This window comes from Diorhabda carinulata, chromosome 4 (assembly GCF_026250575.1).
Source record: "Diorhabda carinulata isolate Delta chromosome 4, icDioCari1.1, whole genome shotgun sequence".
NCBI classification, from domain to species: Eukaryota; Metazoa; Arthropoda; class Insecta; order Coleoptera; family Chrysomelidae; genus Diorhabda; species Diorhabda carinulata.
In genome coordinates this window covers 29,393,320-29,414,464 of record NC_079463.1, presented here as the reverse complement: position 1 = coordinate 29,414,464, position 21,145 = coordinate 29,393,320, and the positions used below count along the sequence as shown (strand labels likewise).

At 33.0% G+C, this 21,145-nt stretch overlaps 1 protein-coding gene across 3 annotated transcripts in view; it reads right to left on the bottom strand.

Moving 5' to 3' along the window:
* The window catches only part of LOC130893358 (hemicentin-2-like), a 482,155-nt gene that overhangs the window by 430,084 nt on the left and 30,926 nt on the right, over positions 1 to 21,145 (bottom strand). For 2 of the 3 annotated variants that reach the window (XM_057799387.1, XM_057799388.1), the window contains exon 2: positions 16,603 to 16,706. The exons of the other annotated variant lie outside the window; for it this stretch is intronic. The gene's annotated coding sequence lies outside the window, so the exon portion shown is untranslated. The remainder of the gene's footprint in view (positions 1 to 16,602; positions 16,707 to 21,145) is intronic. 3 annotated transcript variants of the gene reach the window in all.

Genomic DNA, 21,145 nt, shown 5'->3' with positions numbered 1-21,145 from the left:
CCGCGACACGAGAATTTTATATATTAGATTAAACTTGAAAAATAAGAAACTTGATATTGGCTATTGTTACATGACACGCCATGTCTATGTTTTTCTAAAAAAAAATGCGCATTTAAAAATATTTAAAAATACAAATGGACGTGTCCAAGCGTTCCACATCGTGGAACGCTGTCAAATGCTTTTTGAATTTCTATTAAACCCGAGGTAAACTTTTTGATTTGTTTGTGCAATTCTGATGATAAAGAATGATCAATAAAAGGCTAATTTGATTTATTTAATCGACCTTCTGATAGAAAGAGAGTTGAAAACAAATATTTGTGTTGTAGTATTCGATAATTGAATTATCATACTGATCTGTACTGTTTCACGTCAGGTATTTAAAATTCTGGTTTCATATTTCCTTTCAAAATTATAAAAGTTTTCCAATCTTCAAAACATCTATATTCAATTTTTCTCATTATCAAAACTGACAATACCTTAATAATTCTTTATTCAACAATTTTTTTCCGAAATAACCATTATCAACTACGTTTTGTATTTCATCACTCAACGTCAAACACATCACTTATCCCCTGAATTTCACAACTTTTCATTAAGTAAAACGAATTTTGTTTTAACATTCTTTAATGGTTAACAGAATCAGTATGTTGTTTATTTTTAATTCTTAATAAAATTCGTGCTCATAACTTTGTACAGTATAGAATTACAGTGAACAAAAAGAAGCTTTCTATACAAATATCGGTTTATCAATCAAGGTAAAAAGTCCAACGCTTTTCCAACTTTTCTATACAATTTTTATGAGATTTTTCTTTTGTTTCGCAATAGACTTTAACTGATTTTGCTTTCCCTGTTGCTTTCTTTGAAATCTGACAGCCAATCGTTTTCAGTGACCAAATTTGTAGAAAAGAGTGGTTAAGAAAAATTTTGGATTTATTGAATTTTGCACATTTTTCTTTTTTCTAAATATCTCGTTTGTCCCATAATACATAAAGCATATTCTCATCTGTCTTTTAATGTGTTTTTGCTCGCTTCAAGTGACTTTAGCTTGATCACTCAACTCAGATGATCAGCTTCAAAAAAATGGCAATGCGAATCATAGAACAAAAACAGCTTATGTCCTAATAGTTTTCATCCAAAATATTTAACCATGTATTATTGTAATAATTATCATAATAATGATCATAATCTACGGCTAAATAATTTTATCTTAATCGTCTTGGACGATTTGAAAATATATTTAACACATTTGTCTGATAATTCTACACTCATTTTCGGCTTGCCACCGTCCGTCATATACTTTTCTGATAAAATTTCCCAAAAATATTCCTTAAGACGGGCTTGAGGTGAATTAGGAAAGTTCTTGTACAAAAGGTTATTTTGACGTAGTCAATTTTGAGTTGCACTCGCCTAATAGCAGTTCGGCCAAAATATATCGTCTCCAACCAATGTTGATGTACAAAATCAACTAATTTAGTGAGGCAGTTGTTAATATATCTTTCAGAATCTACAGCTTCCCCTCTCACTCGGCTCACATGAGTTCTGGATATCCCTCTTCTTGAAATCACACATCAGACCAGAGCTTCATCACCGAATTTTGCTTTTATTTATGTTGTACATTGCTAGGGTATTTTTTTATATATTTCGTATGAAAACTATCGTCATCTTTGATTCATAATCAACAAAAGTAAAGTATTTTTTGTCGTCCATAACAATGACTCTTTTATTCACAAAATGTTTTCGCCTCAGTTGACGGCAGCCTCTTGGTATCCATCCTAATTGGTTCGGGGACTATTTAGGACACCTTCTTCTTTTTTCGACCATTTCTTGCTATTCCTGTGATACGGTACTATTTGGAGTATGGTATTCACGTGCTCATTTTTTTACGGAAAACCCGACTCTGACTTTTGTTCAAATTACCAGTTTTTCTGTAAAAATTATTGATTGTTCACTTTTTTTTTGATTAGGACATTCGGTTATGGTACTCTAAATACATGGGTTCTGAAAAATTTGAACTAGGTCCGGCAACCAAATTATAAATGCTTGATCCAAACATAATCTATGACTCCCACTTACCAGATATTAAAATTTCACATCTGTCTTAAAAAGTAGTCAACAAGTTTTTTTGTCATATTTGAGTCATTGCTACTAGTAGTGGTATTAAGTAGATACCCTTAAATTTATAATTCAAAATAAATCCTTGAGGTAGTATTAATTTGACTAAAATTTCATATTTTTTAGGGATTCAACAATTGCGAGTTGCCATACCCTGTATGGCAGGTAATTGAGTTTTTTATTTTAAGAAACATTGTATATCGTTTCATTATTTGAAGCTTTAATAACAAAGCACATAAACTCTCAGCGAGGTGGCGAGGAAATTACTCTATTAGTGTTGGGAAAAGTACTCTCAAGTTTTTTGTGCTAGAAAGGAATAATTTAATGTCTAAAGGTGAAGATATTTTGTAAAAAAAGGCATCATAGTTAATCTAACTCCATATAAAAATGTAAAGAATGATTTGACCCCAAATTCAAAGTTCGAGAAAAAAATAAGCTTTAGAAGTCTCAGGTCAAGCTTCACGAAAAATAAAAATAAAAGATATGATTGATGATAATTTTTTATTTGAGCTTGTTATTGCTAATAACGATGAGTTCAAGAAATCTGGAAATAGAGATGCACAGAATATCAAAACAACCTGGTTTCTCGCCGAAAAGTTGAAATAAACTTCAGAAAGTTCCTCTTAAAAGAACCTCCACCAGGAATTTCTCCAAACAAACTATTGGAGCTCCAATTTGAAAGTGGTACTTCAAGTGTAAAATATAAAAAAGTAATATATGATTCATCAGATCACTTACTTGATGATCAATTTTATAGCTACAAATTGTAGCTTTGTAGATCGACATTGTTATAGAAATCTCTTTTTTTTTGAAAATCCTCGTATTTGAAAATATAAATATATTGTGTTCAAAGTCTAAATGAAAGATAGAGAAAGTTATTATCTTAGCTTTATTATCAAAAAATTGTTACAATTTGCAGACAAAATCTTGTAAAAACTAGAAAACAAACATAACAATAACTAAATAAAGAAACAAATACAATGAAATTTCAATATACACAAGGAAACCACAATGATTAGTATATAAGTCCATAACAAAATTGACCAGTATGCAGCATGCCCGGAAGTAAATATTATTATTAAATAATATCAAATTACTACGAAATGCTGGAAAAGATGATATCGATTTGATTTCAATTGGCAAGTGATTGTGCATTTTTTGCATTGTAAAATATTGAGCCGTAGTACTGCAATTTGTTAATTAAAATAGAGTAGACAAAAAATGCACAGAATGATTAATTCAGTTTTAGATTCAGACTAAAATTTGTGTGTTTATGTGAATAATAACCGAAAAATTGAATAATCATTGAGTGAAACAAACCCTTCTTTGGATGCGATATATTGTCTGAAGTTTCTTAATCAAGAATATTAATCAAGATTCCCTCTTTTTTTCATTAATAAAATGTTAAAGTTATGAATAATCATTTTCAGTAATCAAAAATTCAAATATTTTCGTCAACAAAAGTTGATTAATCAAATATTTATCAAGCTGACAAATTTAATTCATCAAGAAGTGAAGTCGCGAGGCATAATATCATTTTGTAAAAACATTTTGGTTTGATTATAATTCAGTATGTTTTCATTGTTCGTATTTGAAACTTACGAAGCTTAGAAAAGTTTTTCAAGTTCAAACTCTCTCTGTAACTCTCTGTAATTATAGTATTTACTACTTTACACTTGTATTTATTATGTTTTTTGGTTTGAAGCTGAAAAACATTTTATTCAAAGATGCATCAATAAATGAACAATTAGAAATGTTAGTATCAGTTTCTATAACTGATGAATATATATTTCCATGCTGTTATGATTTTGAGGTTCTTCGTCAATATTCAAGTAGGTTTTATTTAGTTGGTATCATTGTGACTCGTAATTTTTATAATTTATTTCTCTTGTGCACCACTTTTGTCCAATCGACTAACCGCGATCGATCTACTGGAGTGATTAGTATTTTTTTCCTTGGTATTCAAGCCAATCGCTTCGGCAAACGATCTTGTCCAATTCTGAATCGTATTCCTTCCAATGGGCACTTTACCATGCCAGTGATTGTTTTCGGATTTCCCGTGATGATTTATTCTTGGATATAATCTGTCCAAATAAAATACAAATCACGAAAAAACTTATTTATATGTTTGTTAATAAAGTTAATTTTTCATTCCGCTGTAATTGGGTCTCAATAATTTGAGATAAAGTGATAATGATCCTCAACGTTACTATTAAACATTTCGGAAAACTGTTCATTGCTCATATGAGGTACAGAATAGACCAGCTCAAATAGAGATCTACCAACAGCGTTGTTAGGAACCGTCTTATTGGCTAAAACATCCTCGACATATTGAAGTACTTCGTCCAACATGATGCTCATTTTACTACCAGCTTCTGATACTTGATTAATATCCAGCATGGGATTAACTTTCCTCGGCCTTGCAGATTCTGCCAACATCGTTTTTTGACATAGTTGTAGTCCGAAAACCTCGGGATCGTAACAAACCACGTCGATTGGTATCGATGTAAACATACAACCTTGTTTCTCATTTAGGACTTTTTTATATTTTGGCCATTTTTTAACATATATAAATAATCTGACAGGGCAAACGTTGGTGTCGTTGTGTACACATACTTGAACCACCTTGCAAAGTCTTACTGAATATAGTGTTAAATTCAACTCGATTTGTTACAATACCATAGTTGTCTGATTCTATACAAAAAATTCAGTCAAGCAAGCATCACCTTCCTCGCCTCACTAAGCTAATTCTATCGCGGATAGGTATGTGATTGAATTTCCGTTGCAGTCCTATAGGGGTATTTTCAATCCATAAATTTATCATTTTCATTGTTGCTACGGAACATAATGCTGTCAAACTTTGTTTTTGTAATAGTTTATTTGTTAGGTTCCACATAGTTTTATCCGTAGTTTCTTTAAACTCTGTTCTATCTTTCACAGCCAAATCCTCTAAAATCAACGCCAATTCTTTCCATCTATTTGATACTTTCTATCATTGCAAAAGTCCATACAGGCTTTTCATAGAAATTTTTTCTGTAAACGGTATTTTTTGGCATGTTTGTTCTATAATTTCATTAAAATCCCGTCAGTATTACAATCGAATCGTGACATTTCGAAATATTGAATATTTGAAACGTCACAATCGAAATAAAACAAAATTTATCTATGGTATCCAGTATAATATTGTACTGATTAGTTTTCTTCAATCAGATGAATTTAAATTAATTTATTTCTAATGGAGCAAATTTTTAAAGTAATATATCGTAATAGTGCCAAATATTATTAACATTTCCATAGCAACTATATATTTATTATCGGGTTCGTTCCATTTTATGTCAGTCTTAAAAAATATACTGGGAAAAAAATCGGGATATTTCTTATAAACATATTGGAGCTAGCGGCATAACCCAGTGCTGATTTATTACCAACAAAATCCAGATCTGAACACGAATATCAAATTTGTGAAATGTTGAGATCTCAAAAAAGTTTCAACTCTGATAATATTCTTTCAGTTTACTGTCAAAAAAAGCCAAGAATATAAAATCTTCGCCGTTATGGAATCTGTTCTATATACTAAAGAAATTGTAGGCAACAGAAAACTTTCTTTCAAAAACTATTGTTTTTTTGAAGCGTCAGACTATGGACAGAACAAGTAACCACATTTTTATGCCATGATAATGGGCGTTTTATTCTGTCCCGAAACTTTCTGCAAAATACCAGAAACTGGAATTTACCGGATATGGGCTAAGGCATTCTTCACCAATCATGTTGGTGGAAAGCGGCGCTGACTTGCTCACTCTCAAAAGACGCGGAGGGTGGCGTTCTTCCAACATAGCAGAAGGGTACATAGAAGAAAACTAGAAGTATCAAAAAAATTGTTCAGCTTTTTCTCACTTGCAAAATAAAAGCTCTGCGATATTCCATCACGAAAACGAAAACATCTGCGAACGTCTCCTCCAACACCTTTAGCTCTAAAGAATGATACATCGAAAGAACTAAACTAAACAAAAATTTTGTTATTTATTGAAAAAGGGTAATAAATAATTCCAATTGGGTTTTATTTATTTATCGCATGGAAATTCACGTCGAAATAATAGTAATGCATGGATTGGAATAAATTTTTGAAAAACTAAATTCCTTTTTCCAAGAAAGGTACGAAAATTCTCATTGGTTGGCTAAGTCCTAATAAATATTTCACCACTTTCCTTTTGCTAGCAAGAATAGGAGAATTAGCGGTCCATGGTTTGTAACTTGCTTCAATTATAGTTAAAATGGTTTCTTTATGTTATTTTCAAGTTGATATTTTTCGTAATTATTGATAATAATACTTACAAGTATTAAAATTATTTTGAATCTCATTATTTATTATTTTAACAATTCCATTACTGTAGTCGAATAGAAACGACTACAATTAATTAATCAAAAAAGCAGTAATAATTTTTTAAAGCCTCAACTATAGCGTTTAAACAAATAATCTACTAATAAAGACATACTATCATTATTCGTGACACGTAAATGCCTTGTAAACTCAATCTTCGATTTTAGGGTAACAAAGTGGAACTGTTGAACCTAAAACGTAATCAACATCAACCCTGAATCACTAATGGATCAATTAATAGTTATCGATTTCTAAAATACACACGAGCAGAGTAGCATGAAATTAGAAACTATAACGAGGGAATAATTACTTTTTTCACGGTATGATCAAAAAGTATCAGTAATTTTGCATCCAGGAAAATTATATCCATTTTCTTTTTATATCGTTACAAAGTTAATGAATCAGCAATTGATTTATCAGTTGAAATATCACAAGAGCTTAGACAATATTACAAATGAGATATTTTGCGAAACGTCACGAGAACGCAGAGAAAATTGGTACGATGAAACATTGTTAACAAAATGGATACAAATGAATAAAATTGTAGTTGGCTTCTTAACCCATAGCAATCGATTTTTTAATAAAAATATTTGCTAGATTTTTCACGTAACGAAAAATAAACGATACAAAAATATTTTATGCTCGGCATGACCAAATAAGGATATTTATTCAAAAACATTTTTAATATCTTTCTCGTTATCATTTTTGTTGATTTAAGGTCTCTTTTCTATGAAAATAACAACTAGAAATTTCAAGTTTCGACCTACTTCAATATTTTCAAAATATAACTTGACATTAAAAATTATATTAATCAATAGATCACCATCATTTATAGCTTTCTCGTTCCTAAGTTTGTGAACTATTTCTAAATACTTTTTTTTAATACTGTACTGTAAAGTCGACTTTACAGTACTAATTTGAGTCCATAAAATGGCACTTTACGGTATGCTTGTACTTTACTGTACTCTTAAATTCTCCCAATTCCGTTGGAAATAATTAGAAATAAAAAATCAATTGACATTAATAACTAAACTTTTATTCTGAAATTTTTAAAGGGAAAACTACTTTTACCAGAAACATTTATTGTGGGAATTATTGAATGTACTTCTTTATTGTCAGTAATGCTGGAAAATGTGTGGTTTTGGTTTAACACTTGTACAAAAGTTTCACCCCCTTGTATCATTCTTGCTATTTTCTTTTTGTTCTCGACGAATACTTCCACATATTTTTCAACCACTCATGAACTCTTTCATCCACCATGCCGTTGGCCAACAGTGTTGACGAAGTCCTTTTGAAGCAAGGTCCGGTGTAGTTTTATGGATGCTCAAGATTAAGGAATTCAGCAATTTTTTTAGGTGCCCCGCCAACGGTGTCTATTCCAGCTCTTCGACCTACGCATTTTCCTTGTCTGTAGCCTGCAAAAAGTGCTTTTAGTAAAAGATGTTTTCGCAAATTTTTATATTTTCTCTACGCATTCTAATATTGCACCGCATTGCTGTGTTTTTGTGTGATTAATACGAACTGAAAACCAGTTGGTGTCTTTCCTACGACAATGCCAATTAATGCGATAACTTCCACCAGTAAATAGTCTTTGCCTGGAGCGTCCCTCGTGAATGTTTCAACTTCTTTTTTTGTTAGCACCTTCGACTAGTTTGGTTAATAGTCTACACTTTTTTTTTTTCAAAAAAGCAATTAACTGGGAATAACGGGAAATGCTATTTTTGTTCTTGAGTGTTTCTGTTTTTGACTGATAATTTAAGGTTTGAAAAGAATACTTCTGAAATACAACTGTTCCCACCACATCAAAAAAATAAGCCAACATCACGTTTTCATCAGTACTTTTTACCTCATATTTCATATGCAAGTCGCAAAACATGGCATATTCTTTTTCGTACCGTTTCGAAGACTTAATTGGAATAATTTGCCCTAAGAAAGGGCGGAACCATTCTTTTGGAAAATATTTTTTGCATTTGTTTATCTGAGTAAATAATTAAAGGAGCTAGTTTTCAGTAAAATTGTCAAATATGACATTCCATATTTTAATATAATTTATTTAAAACCCCAAAAAGTATGAAAAAGAACATATCACGATATACGTCCGTGGAGTTATTATCACGGTACTCGATTAGTAATTCTTGACTCGGCTCCTTCGTCGCCTCGTCCATAAAAATCTATCACGTACTGTACTGAATCACTTCTCGGAGTTATAACGTAAATAAATATTCCACTACTAGAATTTCCGAATCTTATAATTTGATGCATATTTTTTCAGTTTTCATGGTTTGTTAATGCCCAAATCGACACTAAAAACATATAAAAAAGTCTAAGAAGTAAAAATTCAAGGAAAATCAATTTTTTGAAATAGTAGCTCAAATGAATTAGTTAATTCCAGTAGAAGCACTCCTAATTAGAAAGTTTATATAAAGTCACTCGGTATATTTGCCACGAAACAACACTGCATTTTCAAATAACACCATGATCCAGTAGTTTGCAGTTCAGTAACTACCATCACTGAGTGAATAGTGGTACATACGATTTTCCATCGTAATTTTGGTTTGTCAAGATTTACTATGATCGTCCCATTGAAAAATGGTTGCAACGCGCATTTGATGAAATTCCTTAATTAACAACTGTGCTTCTCCGGTATAGCCAATAGAAGATACTGGATATCGTTTGGTTATAAGGCATGTGCTGGTAAATCCTGTTCGTTAACTGTAACATGCCAATCGGCACGTTATGTGTTTCTTCAAATATTATCCATATTCTGTTATTGTAGTTCGGTAGTCACTTCCGTTTTATCATGACATTCATGTTTTCGAGGAAATTAATCTATTGTCGACCTTCAACTTCATTTAAAAAGTTCAATAAAATCTTGTTTGTCGATTCTAAAGCGTCCTCTATCGACAACGCCTACCAAAGGTTAAACTCAAAGAAAATTGTGTGTACTCATGTACAAACCGATTACTGTATGGCTATGTTTTAAAAAAAAGTTGATTGTTGTATACGTTGAAAGATAAGCCCTTTTTATTTAGATCTGTTCCACCTACTCGCTATAAGTTTCCAACTGTATGCCCGTTTCCTTCACCATTTTGTTAGCAGTTCTACAACTACTAGGTTGAAGTTAAGCTCTAATCAAGGACCCAACTGGGGCTCCACTAAATTTTAAATATTATCTCCAAATCTGCAAATTGGAATCCAGTTGAAGGCTGCAACCATTCCAGCTTTCTGTAGATAAGTCCCAGTTCTTATACCAAATATATAAGTCTGGGTGAGTAAAATTCTGGGATTAGTAGAAGCAAACAAGCTTGAAGATCAACATACAGATACAGCAAACTGATACAGTCCAAAATGTTTACTTTCAGTTTTTGATTCAGTCGATTTTAGCGATTAAAGTTTGCATTACGATGATGTCATCATCACATAATACACAGCAGTCAGTTGAAATTCGAAATATTGTAACAATTATTCAGCATCTACTTTATTCACCTGATTTTGCCATATGTGATTTCTGGTTAATCTTTAGAATAAAGAAACGTTCACGTGGTTGAAGTTTCACGATGTAGGATAAGATAGATGATGCTATTCATTAAGCTGTTGTTAGCATTCCAAATACGAATCCCTCCAAACTTTCAAATTATTGAATAGATTATAAAAATTCAAACAGTTCTAACCTGGCGTCTAAAGGCTACCGCATAATTTTCAAGCCCCAGCACTGCTATAAGGAGTCAAAAACTGTCTCCAATAAATACATACTTTTGAAGAATCAACATTCAATTGTGAGTCTACTCATGATTTATCAAAACATCGGACAAATTGATGGATAATTGTTGATTTTCAATTGGAGAACCAATATATGAGTTTGCAAAATCATTTACGCTCATTATTTCGACTTATATAACTATATGTAACATTCATTCTGATATAAAAAGAAAAAATTCCACAAAATAGTGAATTAGGTGATATTTTTCTTGTGCAAAATGCATTCAAATCATAATTTAGAGAATATATAACTGCCAAAATACATATAAAACCTCCCATCGGGGCCGAGAATCCTTCTATTGTACCACTTATCTACCTTACTCAGAAATTACAGACGGTAGACATAAGTTCGAGCTAAAGTAGGCCCTTCGTCGGTCGTATATCATAGGCAAATGGCCATTTATTAAGAAGCACATTGCCTGGAAAATATTTGTGGTAACCCTTCGAAAACTCGCTGACCTGTTGGGGACGAAAGAAGAAAAAATATGCACGAATATGCTGTATCATGCTTCGGTGAGTTCAATTTAGATTTATTTCCGTGTATTTTCAGTTTCATAGAATTAAATTTGATTGTCAGAGGAAGTCAATTAACTTTTAATATAATAGAGAAGGGTAGAACTACATCGCCTACATTTTTTTTTCTATTCCATATATACGAGGAGGTACCCAATAGTAACCGGAATAGCATTGCCATGGGTGGAGCTTTTGCAGTACTGATTTCTACCGCTAGGGCCTGCCTAGCGCAACTGGTCGCCAGTTCAGTGCCGCGCGGACCGTGGACCTGCCACGTACTGTTCGTCACTAGTGATCGTTTTTGCTAGTGCTGTTTCGCTGCTGCTTCGTTTTTTTATGATGTCAAATTTGAGTGAACAACGTGACGCTGTAAAATTTTATTTTCTACTCGGCAAAAACACTGCTGAAACTGTTTTAATGTTGAAAACTGCTTACAAAGATGATGCTATGGAGAAAACTCAAATGTATGAGTGGTTTTCTCGATTTAAAAATGTCGATTGATGACAAACCTCGCTCTGGACGTCCATCAACTGCCCGAATCGATGAAAATGTTGAAAGAATTCGAGAGCTTGTGCGCACAGACAATTAATTAACTGTCTGAAATCAGTGGAATATGTTGGAGCTCGGTTCAGCAAACAGGTGACTGATTCTTTCACCATGACAACGCACCTGCACATTCAGCCATCACTGTTAGCCAGTTTGTGGTTAAAAATAACATGGTGGTGCTGCCCCACGCACCTTACTCACCTGACCTAGCTCCGTGCGACTTTTTCTTGTTTCCACACATTAAAAGACGGCGATTTGAAAACATTGGAGACATCAAGAAAAGAACGAGACAGGAGCTTGAGCCATTTCTGAAGATGAGCTCAAACAATGTTTTGAACAGTAGAAGCACCACTGGGACAAATGTATTACTTGTAATGGAGAATATTTTGAAGGATAAGATTGTCGCGTCTTAGTCAAAGCTGGGTTGCACTTTAGCTTGCAGTCTCTTTTGTTGTTGATGTTAATCTTCTTTCGGTGCCTTTCCATTCTTTAGCTATTTTAGTGATCAATTTCTCTCTAGTATTGAGTTCTTTACTTCCTCCTTCTTATTTTTTAAGATGTCCATGTCCTTTCTCTCATTACTGTTCCGTTTCATCCAGTCTTTTATTTTCTCTATTGAGCAGTCCTTCAGAATGCTTTCTCAAGCGCTCCCTTATATTTACTACGCTTACTAGTATGTCCCTTCTCTGCGTCTTAATTGATATATTTTTCTCTTTTTTTGCCTCTAAGACTTTTCAATATTCCATGAAACAGTTTCTCGTTTATTCTACTGTCTAATTCTAATTTGTGCAATACCAACTTTTTTTACTTTGTTCTTTGTACTGTTCGTAAATTCTCTGCGTTTGTTGTTGTAGGTATGTAGTATATTTTAACAGGGTTTTTCATCTTATCAGTCTGTTTTGTGTTACCGTTTTATCTGATTGTCCCACAAACGTCTATTGCAGAGTCTATGATGGTAGTTCTTCCTCTAGGTTCTTTCCTATGAATGCATACTTTTCAATTATTCATTTACCATTTTTTCATACTTCTTCCCTACTGCTTTGTCCTTTAATTCGTACGATTTTATCATTAAATTTGGGGGTTTAGTTTTACTTCGACTAGCAGTTTGTACATCTTTGCGTTATTACTTCAGCTAGAAGTAGTTAATGGTCACTGTTTATTTCATACCTACGCTTAACTGCATTGCGATTGTAGAAACTATTAATCATTAATATATTTCAACCTTAAAACTTATTTGCGAATATTACGTTAATAAAATGCATAAAATGAGGTAAATCGCCGGTATGGAAACGAAGTTAGACGATTTACCCACAATAAAAATATAACTGAAACAATTTCTCATGCATATACGATTAACTAACTTGCGTTGGTGAATATTTTAAGCTATTCGACCAAATGAACGTAATAGAGACGTCAATAATGATATTTGAACCAGATAAATAAATCAACAAACAATTCGCAGCAAGCATACCAATAACCAAAGTTTTCCAAGCGTATAAAACTGATTGCCAATTAGTATAACTTTTAATTGAAAAATGAAAATGCAGAAAACTCAGAAACGATTTGAGGAAACTGTTACTAATATATATTAGAGTTTGATGAACCAATTGACATTATAATCTGTGTTGATCAGAAAATGTTTAGTTAACTGTAATCATAAATAATTTTGGTCTTGATGTATTAACTTTGAGCTCTGATGATTATGGCAAGATAAACAGTAAACTTTTGTTGACTTCTAACGATAATTACTATGACCCCAACTATCTACAATGGATGAAATTTTAGTGAGTATCTCACAATATATGCTCAAATTTATTGGTAAGTGCTGACCTCAAGTTAAGATAAGAAACTTTTTAGCAAATATCCTATTAGAACTACAAAATATTTACTTATTTGGATAAATAGATATTGGTAAGGTTTACAGATTCTACTAGAAGACGTTAATACACTTAAAATCCCATGTAAATAACAACGCAATATACTTTATTGAAAAATAGTTTTACAAATATCTTCAAGCCTCTGTAAGAATAAAACATTATACGGTTGGCAAGTACTTTCGCTTTTGACTGATAGAGGGTGTTGCTTTATTTTTTTTTGTATGTATAACTCATGCTAGTGCTATACTGTGCTGTTTGTCACGTGATACTGGTCACATTGATGTTACTTTAGAAGCAATTGGTGCGTAATTTTCATTAAAAGTATTAGTAGTATTGGTATAAAAAATTCCTCAAAGATGAGCAACGTTCTGGTCGGCCTATTTGATGATCACCAAATCGAATATTTTTGGGTTCCTCACGACAATCTTGACTAGTAATGGAAAATAGGTTCAGTACAGTGAAATAGTTCGATAACGATCAAGGAGCAAACACGATGAACCAGCAAAAGCCACATCGAAAGCTAAAAAACTCATACTTCTAGTTTGATGGGACTACAAAGGTGTTGTGTTTTTTGAGCTGCTTGTAATTAACCAATCGATCAATTCTGATGTTTACTGTGAACAATTAATGAAACTGGATGAAGCAATCAATGAAAAGCAGCCAGAATTGTTAAATCGGAAAGGTTTAGTGTTCCGCACATCTTTGGCAACTCGTGGGAAACTATTGGAGCTTTGCTGGAAAGTGATGCTTTGATCTGGCACCATATGGTTACCATTTATTCCGAAATTTGCAGAGTTATTTGAATGGTGAAACTTTCACGAATGGAGATGACCTAGCTCAGTTTTTTGCTGATAAGGACCAGAAATTTTATGAGCGCGGAATCATGAAGACCAAAGAAGATGGCAAATGGAAAATATATAATTGATTAGAAACCATTCTTTCTTAAAAAAAAGGTTTTATTTTATACTACAGAACCGAAATTACTTTGACGTCAACTCAATAAAAAATATGGATGACAATAAGGTGAAACGAAATCGAATACCAGAAAGATTTTACCGAAAAAATTATATGAAACGTTCGAAAAGAAAAAGAATTTGATTCGACATGAAGAAACTTTATCTGAGTGTAATCATACGACCCCTCGTTATAGGTATTAAAAGTTATTTTCTTAATTATACATTCAAAGTTTTTGCTTTTTAATGGATGATTACGTATGTCCATGTACTCGTAATATGATTGAAGGCCAGGGGCGGCTCATGTCTAATGGTTAACAATCCGTAACAATCGATCTTTCAACAAAAAGGTACTCTTTTCTTAACACGATAAAATTTATAGTTTAGAATGTATGTAGATTTTTAGATCGCTGTAAATTCCATGGAAACCGTTCGCCATAAAGGGACATTCTGAAAAAAATTATCATACATTGTAATTATCCATATCACAGCATTATTTTCACATCATCTACTCATTCTTGAATTTCCGGAAATATAAATATCTATTCTGTCGTTTACATTCTATCATTGATTTATTTTAGAAAGTGAAATTTTTCATTCTATATCAAATAATCTATTCAAATTTACGTAGTTCTTTCAGTCTTGCAAATTCCTCCAATTACTCTGTTGCGAAGTACTAGAACAGAAGCAATCAAACAGTTATAGATTTTGCCGAAAGTAGACTCGAAATTTCTTAACTTAAAAGGGTTTAAATGTAAATGAAACCATCCTTCAGTTTGAAAGGCGAAGTAAAGCCCTCTTTTTGATGCGAAATTCGCGTAAAAAGTGTAATGGAGAGAGCTCTTTAATGGTTTTAAAGGTTTCAAGACTAATAATTGCTTATAATTCTGTCTAATTTTTTACTTAAAGAAGACGTGTCAATTAATGAATCAAAAAGGGAGAAAACGAGAAACGCAGAAAAAATCTCGGTGGAACCTTAGGGAAAAAGAAAATGAAATCCAATGTACACAAAAATCATTCGCAGGTAAACGAAACTTGTAGTATAAGGAGATTTATTTTTCCATCGCTCGACTAAACAATCAGCTCAAGTTCAAATAATGTAGACAAGCTTTCAGCGTTTTGAATTGTATATAAATAAGTAAACAAATCTTGGATATTACCGTTTTTTATATAAATTAGAATCAAAATTTTGATTAAAAGTAAAATCACGCCACATATTTCTAATAATATATTTAGGAACCACTTTATTATTGTTTATCACTAGCATGTACATATATTTCATTATTATAACTTAAGCCTGTTTGATACATATGCGGTTCCATTCGGCTCGGTTCGTTTTCGGTTGTTGTTCAGTCGAAGCCGACAAGATCTGCAACGACTTTTCGGTATCTGTTCGGTACCTAATAGAAACCGTACAACACCGAATACTATCTCGATACAAATAGGTTTCGACAGGTTTTTATTAGGTTTAATCTCGTGTCTGAGGAACAAAAGCCAACTGGAACGTACACAAATGCACGGTTCAAGCTGAGTACCTTAGATTGAGGTGTCTTAACAGAGCGGGCGACTTCGGATATTGGGTATCCAGTCACACATTTCCTTCTAAAACCGTCAAATTTCGAGGATGTTCCCAGAAGTACCTGGCCCAACAAAGAAAACACAACAATTTTGGAAAAAAAAAATATTTATTCCTCAACGTAATCTCCTTTTAACTCCATACATTTTTCCCAGAAATGTTCAATAAGTTCGATAGCCTTTTGATAATAAGAATCGTCAAGCTAGTCAAATTACACACTGCATAACTACTTAATTATTGGGAAATCTTTGACCACCGAGCTATTTTTTCATTATTGGGAAATCTTCGACCACCGAGCTATTTTTTCAAGTCTTGAAACAGAAAATAATCCGATGGGGCTGAATCTGGCGAATAGGGTACTCAAAGTAGCAATTTGGACTACAATTCATCAATTTTGACCATAGAAATAACGGATATGTGAGCCGGTGTATTGTCTTGATAAAACGACATTTTCTTCTTGACCAAATGCGGCTGTTTTTGCTTGATTTCTCGCTCAAACGTTGCAATAGGTTCCCATTATACTCGCCGTTGATAGTTTTTTATTTTTCAAGATAATCTATGGTAATTATCCCACGCGAATTCCAAAAAAGCGACGCCATAACCTTGTTTGCTGATTAAACGGTCTTTGTCTTCTTTAGAGCCGGTTCTCCCTCTTAAGTCCAATGTTTTAATTGTTCTTGTGTTTCGGGAATGAAGTAATGGAACCACGTTTCATCCATGGTCATGAAACGGCGGAAAAATTAGCTCTATTTCTGCGAAACGCTGTTTTTGTGCCACTATAAGCAAACCCATCTTGAGCACAGATTTCTCATGTTCAAGTTCTTAGTTAAAATGCGATGTACCGCACTTTTTGAAATGCTTAATATGTCTGCTAACTCGCATACTCACAGTCGACGATCATCCAGGTTTTCTTCAACATTTCTCGAGTCGTCACCTAATTTAATCGACCACTGCGATGCTGGTCTTGCAGATCGTACGGCTTCGTTTAAGCTCTGCAACCAAATATCTTACTGTTAATAACGAAGAAGCAGTCTCACTTAGAGTAGAATATAGTTCAGCTTTCATATTGGTTGGGCTAAGGCCTTTCAAATAAAAAAAATAATTTTCAATGTTTACAAATTGATGAAAACATTCACTATTGATGGCTGCCAAACATATGCTATATAGATCATACATAGAATAATTTTATGATCATTTATTACGGTCCTGGTATTGTTTGTTTCATACATGATCTCCAAGAAGCTGAGCATCCATAATTATTTAACTTTGAATACACTGACACGTTATTAACCTTAGGCGAGTGCTTAGGAAACACAGGAAATGCAGAAAAGTTTCCTCGAAGAAACTTAACAAGTAAAAATACGACGTTGTCGAAAAAACTGCGTATGTGAGACCTGATAAATAAATTCTGGTAGACCAATAACAACAAGAACCATTAATAAAAAAAATATGAATTTATATTTAGTTGATCAAAATTCAACAATTGGAGTATGGAATGTGGCAAGACAAACAAACTCGTCTTCTTCGAGTACTTGGAGGAGTTCTTGCCAGAGGATCTACTGGTTAGAGTGGATTTTTGTTAGGCATTACAAAAAGAAGCAGTCCTTAATCCAAATTTTTTAAAATGTATTATTTTTGTGGTCGAGGCCACTCCAATAATGCACACTACTGGTGTGGTGAGAATCCACATGTCAAAAAGGATATCACATTACCAACACTCATTTAAAGTTGATGTTTGGACAGCAACTTTAGGTAACAATAGCTTATCACATTCTACTTGGAAATATAAATGGTGATATGTACCTGGAATTTTTCAGCAATGACATATTGGAGATATTAGAATATTTAACGCTAAATGAGCGAGGATATCTATTTTTTATGCACGATAAATCTTCACGGCACTTTGATCGAAGGTATCGTAATTGCTTGAGTCACCATATTCCGAATCAATTGATTGGTAGAGGTGCAGAAGCTCCGATTTATTGTCCACCTCGGTCATGCGATTTTAATCCCTTGGATTATACAGTTTGGTCGTATCTTGAAGATGAAGTTTATGCTACAGTGGTAAATTCACCTCGAGAATTGAAAGACAGAAATCAATGTCACTTTAATGACCTCATAGCTGACTCCCAAACGTTTAGAAGATTAATGAATTCTTTAGAAAAAAGGTTTATTCGTGAAAACCGACGAAATTTCGAGCACCCACTCTAATTGAATTCCATTTTATGTTATTACCCTTTTTTTAATGTTCATCTTGTGATTTTTTGTTTAATTAATAAATTTATTATTACTTCGTACCAGCGTCGGTTATTATTTCATAATTTTCAAATCAAAATTATCCGAAAACCGTACACAGTATCAAGAGTACCTTTTCGGTGGAAAATTAAAGGATGTTGAAGTTCACGTGAAATTTTGCTTAATAAATTCGATATTGAAAAAGTTATGTTCAATACTACTTGCTCTCTATGAGAGTCAGATACAAAAACGAATTTATTGGATGTATCAGCTTCTAAAACATATTCAATTTCAATATAATGCTTTCAGTAGTTGCGGCAAAATCGTAAAAAAACACCCTTTATCTTGAATATGGATGGTGTTACGAAAATTGTTTACTGAACCATCCCCAAGTATTTTTCAGTTTTATTTTTATCCTAGAGACGGGATTACCTTTTTCTGAAGCACCCTGTATAATAATAAGCTTTTTAGTTGTTGATTTTATGATATCACTTGTTGCAAATTAACAAATCATGTACGTTAATTATCATGCTAGAAGTGAAGCCACTCTATACATTTTTTAATTACAAATTTGACAATATTCAAATTATCGTTACAAATTTGTATTCAATTTTTCACGTGGGAAATTTCTCAGTTCGGATTAATAAACCGAAATCTCACATTCAATTAAAAAATAATCCTTTTGGTACTAAAATTTTCAGAAACAACAAAGTAAAAGTCTTTTTTTAGAAGCTTTATAAATTCAACACAAAGAGCTTCGAAGCTTTTCCATTTTTCGTACGTACTAAGTCGACCTGAGACATATCTGTTGAACGCACTTACATTTTCATTTGCTCCGAGACACAATTTAGTTTTCTCTTTTACATCAAACAGAATGAGAATTAACAAACAAAATTCTTTCATTGTATAATAAAATGAAAGAGACGAAATGTATTTAAAAATAAAATACAAATTAACGTACCACCAAAAAATATCACCTTACGTCAAGGAATATCCAAAATTTTTTTTATTCATTTTCAACGTGCTTACACAGGTGCGATTATAATCAAACGTACACGCATACATTTATTAACACTTCAATATAAAAGTGTTTTCACATCCCTAAGGAATTTATGTACGAAAGATATTTACTCCGAGTCATTCAGGATGTCTTTGAAATTGGGCTTGAGCTGAAACTATAATCTTTGAAGGTCATATTCGTGACATCCAGTCACATTGACAAAGACATTAGATATCCATTTGTGAGTTTTAAGTGACCGTCTCTTATCCTTCTTACAATGGTTAAGTCATGTCTGGAGAGGCTTGCGGTTGACGGTGATGTATAGAGTTATTCAGGTTCTGATGCCACGTTATTCTGGTTTTTATTTTGAAATGAAATTCCTGATGGTTAGTTATATTTTCGGTGATAGTATGAGTAAAAGCACTTTTCGTCTGTTGGTCTGCTACGATGCCAATGTGGGAAAGTAACCAGATGATGGTAACTGTTATTTTTTGGAATGTTAGAGGTTTGGTAGGAGTCATTTCTAAATTGAACATTAAGGTGTGTGTTGTTCAGACCCATGGACCGAGCACATGAGGAATGAAGATGTACTGAAGAGAGCGGGTGTGTAAAGAGAACTGATCTTATTTGGGACACATCCTGCGAGAACCAAGATATTCAACTCTCAAGCTCATACTGACGGGAAAGATCGACGGAAGGAGAGGACCAAGGTGTAAACAACATTCATGACTACGGAATATAAGAGACTCGAGTGGCATTCAGGGTGCGGCAACAATTTTTAGTCGTGCAGAGGAAAGGGTACCTTCGGGTGATAGATTAGAAGTTGTGGACAAGAGAACATCTACACGCTGCAAAATGTATGATACTTGAAGAAGAAGATGAAATTGAAGCGAGTAAATCCATACATATTGCAATCTGTTTATAATGAAAATTGATGAAATTGATGGCTTGTAGAATGCTAAATATTTCAGTTGTATGAACGCCGCAAGTTGATGGAATTAGAGATGATTTTATTGGAATCTGTAACATTATAATTACGCAGCCTACTCCTGTTTCAGGGAGATCATGAAAGTGCAACATACGATTACGGAAGACATTAGGGTGAATCAGTTAAGATGATACGGACATGTCCAAAGAATGCCTGAAGACCGCATACCCAAACAAATTTTAAATTGGGCACCACAAGGAAGAAGAAAGAGAGGAAGACCAAGATTAAGCTGGAGAGAAGGTATCGAGAAGGATATTCGAGAGAGAGGATTGGAAGAAGATCTTTGGGAAGATCGAGAAAAATGGAAACTGGGAATCGGAAGACGGCGAAGAACGTTTTAAACCCGATTAATATATATACTCCTGTTTCATTCTTGAAAGAATCTATCTATAAAATTAAATCATAGATGCTACTAGTTATTATTTCTTTAAAAGCAATTATGATTTCTTGTTTGGGTATTGAGTGTTTGCCATATTTCATAAGGGATGTAGTGAATTTAGGAATTCTATGCCATCGAGAAGCTGTAATAAAATATATAGGATGATTGATGGATATCATAAATTTTAGCGGTGATTATAAATAAAGAATGAACAGCGCTGAAAGTGCTAGATAACACAGAAGAAGAAGAAGAAGTCACCTAATCCAAAGTGAGGGTATGACATAATTGCGATTATTTCATGTTTTCAGTGACCTCGAAGTGATACAGCAATTGAGATAAAGTTCTTCAATATAAATAGATGTAGTATGATTATTTAAGAAAGACATTGTGAAAATATGACAGAATTGTCATGGGCTATTTTCTTAGTGTAAAATTGTTCCTCGTAGATATATAAACAAGTTGGATATTATCTACCCACATGGTAGTATTGCCTGGTTTTCTAAAATATTGAATCTGAGATCGTACACTACACATAAAAACTCACTCGAATTAGTTTTATAACGCTTCCAAATCATATATAATTCATTTCTTCCGGGGAAGCTGCTGAATGATGAAGAAATAGACTATAAGTTGCTTCCAAAAGCTAACAATCCCTCGAACTATTACAACTTATGTAGAGATTGCTACTTGGGAATCATTTGTACGAGATTTCAAGTTGATTTCATTCAAGGAAATAATGCAAACTCTTGTTTTTCTTTCATTATTTCACCCCCAGGTTCCAGCAAACGGAAAATAAATTCATTGAAACTTCTATATTTTGGAAATTTTC